At 40.0% G+C, this 5,853-nt stretch overlaps 1 long non-coding RNA gene across 1 annotated transcript in view; it reads left to right on the top strand.

Annotated features, from left to right (window-relative positions):
• The first annotated feature begins 3,596 nt into the window (after positions 1–3,596).
• Positions 3,597–5,853, top strand: part of LOC122884788 — an 8,186-nt gene continuing 5,929 nt past the window's right edge. The window contains exons 1-2 of the long non-coding RNA XR_006379976.1: positions 3,597–4,759; positions 4,911–5,002. This is a non-coding gene — a long non-coding RNA (uncharacterized LOC122884788). The remainder of the gene's footprint in view (positions 4,760–4,910; positions 5,003–5,853) is intronic.

The raw sequence follows: 5,853 nt of genomic DNA, 5'->3' as shown, positions 1-5,853 counted from the left end.
TCTAATTGTCCAGTTCCCAGGGTACTTGTAATACAGCCACAGTTCATTTACTGTCTTTATCTGCCACTATTAGAGAAGAGTAGAAAGGGATTTAGTCGCCACCTTGTATGATAACCACACTGAAAGCTGCCTGTGATCCAGAAGAAATAGTCTTAATTATCTCTATTTCTTTGTTGCTCCCACCTTTATTTACCAATTGGAATAAAACATACCAAAGCTACATTTGTATTTGGCAGTGGCCTTGATGTGTTTATAGATGAAGAACTGAATGGAGAACAACATAACTTCAATAGTGAACAGAGTACCCACTTTGATCTGCATGTTTGCCTGGTGACTGCTCAACTATTGCTCCACCTCTGAGATGAACTGTTCAAAAAAGTTTTTAAATTTAAGATTGTTCAAGGAAGAGTCTGTCAATAGTGAATGAAGAAACAGTAGTATATAATAGAATATAATTACAGGTCAGATCATCTGTGGCATGGGGGCAACCACCCCTCCTTTTGAAGATAGTAGTTTTAAAAAAAATCTTTATTCAACTAGGAGATATTTGTGAACAACCAGGACACTTTTAATCTTATTTTTTGCCCAAATGTCATTGCTCAATGACCTTACAACAATACTGAACCCTATAAATAACCCTATGTATGTTGTTGACCCTTTTTATTTTCACCCCAGCCCCTTATGGTGTGTTCACAGTGAACAGTGATTAATTTTCACCCTGTTAATTCATGCAAATGTGACAGCTGGAGGGGCCATTTTTAGTCACCACAAACAGCTAATGTTATCAGCTATATAGATGATGGACCTAGGTAGCTCACTACACAAAAATGTATGTTTGAGTAGCAGGTCAGATGTGGGTTAATCTCAAACCTTACAAGGATCTTGAGTTCTTTCTATTTACCTCCAGTGGATTCACACAGCATCTGGATAAGTGCAATTTTTTAGCTCAAGTTGAAACACTTTCCACTTCCGCAGATGTGTCTTTGCCCCAGTTTGTACTGCCTAGAGTGAATCAGCATCTTTTGGCATCTACTTGCTTTCTTTCATGAACTCTGTATGCAATTGCATCACCTCTAGAACACACCTTCATTGAGTCCTGTATGCTACAGGAATGGCAGAGTAATGGATGGGTGATTTTTTTTTTGGACAGAAAAAGCTACTGCAAATGAACACAGTTCACATCCAAAGCAGCTTTAAGCTGATATTTTTTTGTTTATGAATAAACAGCTAACTTTCAATGAATTAATTTTTATTTTTTCTTCGTATGTTCCCTGAAACTAAACCGGATGCCTACACACACTGGCTGTTGTGTTGAATAAGCATTTTGAGTACAGAATGGTCTATCCAACAACCAGATTACCCTGCTGCACCACAGCCATGATAGAGTGAGACTCAAAAAAACATAGGTCATAATTAAACCAACAAAGTCATGTATTATTATATTTAATGAGGGCAGCACTCAGTAAATTGCATGGCAGAGAGGTATTTCCTGAAAGTGTGAGTCCATTATGATTTCTGTGAGAAGAATAAAAATAACCTGTGCTCTATGAAGCTGCTGTCCTTGGTTTTTGTAGGTGTGTGTGTAACTTTCTGTATTTCCCCGAAGTTGCTTTCACACCCACAGGAATTGTACTCAACCGTTAAACAACAAGCTTTAAAAACCCTGAACACCCCCCAAAAGTCCACTTAAAGCTGCTTGTAAACCTCACAAGTCATGTCTCTTAAAACTTTCATTCACAATAGTCCCTCTTTCTCCTCTCCTCCGATCCTTTCCTCTCATCACTTCTCCATGCTGTTGCTCTTCCTCTTTCTTTTATTTCACACTCTCTTAATCTTTCTCCCTCTTATTATGCCTGTTAGTTATCTTCTCATCAAGCCTTTCTCTACAGCTATTTCTCAAATCTGTCCCCTCTCTCTCTTTGTGTGACCCTGAAACTAGTGCCTAATGAGTACCGTATGAGTGTGTGCGTGAATTTGAGATTGTATCTGTTTTATAGTGTGATGTGAAGTGGAAGCTAATGATAGGGTAATTAGTGACAATGTCTTAGCTATTATAACACACCGTCTTTCAGATGACACAATCAGCATTTTTTTCAGTTCAGTGAGACAATTCATTAGGGCTCAAATATAATCTGACAGCATGGTATCAATTCTCCATTTCCCCCAATACGTGCGCAAACACACACACACACACACACACACACACACACACACACACACACACCTGTTCTCATTTTATGCACACATTGCTAAACAGTGAGTTTAAACTTTCCCATGAACCCTAGAGTTGACCTCACTTACTGAGAAATTTACTGTTTCGGGCACCTCAGCCAGGGGAAGAAGAAAAAGGAAGAAGCCAGAGAAGAATGCATGCTCTATGGGCCCCAAAAATGCAGAAGCCTGAAAACCTTTTTAGCATATCAGAATCAGAATCAGAAATACTTTACTGATCCCCGAAGGGAAACTCTTTGTTACAGGAGAAAGTACTAGCAAAAAAATACAATACAATACACTATAAAAACTATAAAAACAGGTAATAAAATAAATTAAGTACCAAATGGGTATAAGTATAAAATAAAATAAGTGTGAAGTACCAAGTGGGTTTACCGGTATAATAATGCAATGTAATAATATAAGTAATAAGTAGTATTGCAACAGCAGTAATGGGGATATGAATAATAAATAGGAAAAAGCTAAATATTGCACATGAGTATTACACGGATATTGCACAATTATTCAAGTATTGCAGAGATGTAATGACCAATGTCCAGTTTAGTGACCTAGGGTCATATAGACTAACCCTTAGAGGGAGGAGTTAAAGAGTCTGATGGCCACAGGCAGAAATGACTTCCTGTGGCACTCTGTAGTGCTTTTTGGGGGGATGAGTCTTCCGCTGAAGGTGCTCCTTTGCTTGACCAGCACCTCATGGAGTGGGTGGGAGACACTGTCCAAGATGGCGTGTAGTTTGGCCAGCATCCTCCTCTCTGACACCACTGCCAGAGAGTCCAGCTCCACCCCCACAATGTCACTGGCCTTACGGATCAGTTTATTGACTCTGTTAGCGTCCGCTACCCTCAGCCTGCTGCCCCAGCATGCAACAGCATGCAGGATAGCACTGGCCACCACAGACTCATAAAACATCCACAGCATTGTCCGGCAGATGTTGAAGGACCTCAGCCTCCTCAGAAAATAGAGGCGGCTCTGGCCCTTCCTGTAAACAGACTGAGTGTTCTTAGCCCAGTCCAGTTTATTGTCTAAGTGTACTCCCAGGTACTTGTAGTCCTCTACAATGTCCACACTGACCCCCTGGATGGAAACTGGGGTCACTGGTGCCTTGGCCCTCCGTAGATCCACAACCAGCTCCTTAGACTTTGTCGCATTGAGCTGCAGATAGTTCTGCTCACACCATGAGACAAAGTTCCCAACCACAGCCCTGTACTCAGACTCATCACCACTGCTGATACATCCCACCACAGCAGAGTCATCAGAAAACTTCTGAAGGTGGCAGGACTCTGTGTGGTGGCTGAAGTCCGTGGTGTAGATGGTGAAGAGGAAGGGAGAGAGGACAGGGATATTGATATGTTTGTAGGGAGCAATGCTAATTCTGAATGAATGGGGCACCATCTTGGAATGCTTGTTTTCTTAATACATCAATGATTTACGGCACATAGTCTCAACCAGTGGTAAATGTATTTTTTTATTGACTGGCTAGAATGTACATATGTAAATTTCAGTGTACTGTGCCATGTAGGAAGCTGAAGTTGGGGGAGCTTCGGTTTTACAGTGTATTTTTGCATCGAAGGTTAAAGTAGTATCTATATATATTTTTCTGTGCTTTTTATACTTTTTAGTTGAATTTGAAAACCTTCTATACAAGTATTTCTTGTTTTATCATGGTTGTACTACTGTCCTTACTGGTAAAATCTTAAATAGGTCATCATTTTAACAATTTAACAACAGTTTATGGACAGCCTGGATGCTGACCCTGAACTGGACAATGGAGATTCATTATAGTCATAGAGGGATCCGTGCTCATACTGTAACTAGGATTAACCTAAACTTTTCTTCTGTCTTGAGTTGAAGAGGACAAAGCTCTGTTTTTTCTTGATAAAACTGAATAGTGTTTTACATTGAAAAACCCAATTCCAAACAACACAGGCAAGCTGAACCCAAGTTTCACAGAGAGAATCAGAACTGTTGAAAGAGCTGGGAAGAATAAAATCTCTGACTGAATGGGTTTTGAACACAATGTCAAGCAAACAGTCATTCTCGTACTGGAGTTGTTTTCAAAAAGGACAATATTGACTTGACATTTTCAGGATTTGATAATTACCCTTTACATTACCATCTGCAATGGCAGCTGAAATTAACAGTCAAAGTTAAAGTCTCTCTCCACCATCTCAGTTTCCTATGTACATTCTGGAAGAGAGAGAAAGAGGAAGAGGTCCGTAGCAGTGTTCCTTCTCCTTTTGTCTTCCACCTGACCTGTCTGATGGGAGTTGACGTAGATCACAGCTCACAACTACAAAAAGGATGGAAAGAGAAGAAGATGGTGCTGGAGTACAGAGATAGAAAGTATCTGTTGGAGGGGAGGTTTTCTCAGAAGGAGGGAATCATTCAATCCAATACAGCATTACAGAAAATGGTAGTCGAGGTGGATGGATGGCTAGGGGTGGGGAATATGACAGGACCAGCTACAATCTCTACCTTGCCTTCCCTGCTGGAATAAAGACAGAAAGGGTAGACAAAGATGAAAAAGGTAAAGTTTTAAGTATACTGGAGTCTGAATGTCCAGCTCTGGTTTGATGGAGATTTTTTTTCTTTCTGTCAAGGTAGAATTTTTGATGGAGACAGACAGACTTTAAAAGTTTTCAGTGTCTGAAGTAGCTCTGTTCCTCTGTGTCTTGCAGCTTGGGGCAATTTCAGCAAGAGAGGACACAGTGATTCTCCTTTTTTCACACAAATTATCAAATGCATTTACTTTTCCAAGCTTAAACTCAAGGTGAGTGTGTGCAGGTTTCAAGATTTAGTACCAATTTAGCTGTCCCAAAACAAGAGTGAGGATAAAAATCTTATTTACAGTTTTGTCACAAAATCTGAGTTTGGCCAAGGCATTAATGCGGCTCAAGAATTCTGCAGGAAGTTTGTAGTCATGGCAGATTTTAATGGCAGTCATTTAAATCCAATAAACCTTAGACTGATGTGTAATTAGTCTAGATGAAACATAACCATTTCAGGCTGTTAAACCTTTCCAAGGACCCACAGTTTTCTGAAAATATAAGACTGGAGTTCTGCAAAGTTCAACGGGCCTTTCTATTTAAACCCGCTACTAAAAATACAATGACATGGGAACATTCACTGACAGGATATCATTCTTTGACCATGTTCACACTGAGCCAGCTAAATTTGAGAGGACAATTTTTCCTCATTTCAGCCGCTTGTGAAGAATGAGGCTATCCAGAAAGAGCTCAAGTCGAACCACTGTTCCTTTACTGTGAAAGTATCCAGTCAAAGGTGGGGGATGTGATTCGAATCCAATACACGTCTTTTCGTCAAATTCAGCGAATATCTCCTCACGGTCCGCTAGCTGTCCGTTCAGTGTGAGCGCTGAAAAAAATCTGGTGTTTGTACACAGCCCTGGCTCTGTAAATGGGAAACAAACAAAGTGGCTCGGACCGGTGTTTTAATCTAAATGTAATTTTCCACATGTACACAGTGTTTTCACATTAATCTGCTTTAATGTGGAGATAGCCTTTATCTCTCCACTTTTCTCTGTTCTACCTTTGTTCTCTTTCTTAGTCTCTCTAAACCCATGATTTTTCTTTTTTGCTTTGTTTCGGCAAAATAAAAAAA

Source organism: Siniperca chuatsi, linkage group LG11 (genome assembly GCF_020085105.1).
Source record: "Siniperca chuatsi isolate FFG_IHB_CAS linkage group LG11, ASM2008510v1, whole genome shotgun sequence".
Lineage (NCBI taxonomy): Eukaryota > Metazoa > Chordata > Actinopteri > Centrarchiformes > Sinipercidae > Siniperca > Siniperca chuatsi.
Note: the sequence above shows the minus strand (reverse complement) of the source record. Positions and strands in the feature narration are given on the sequence as shown.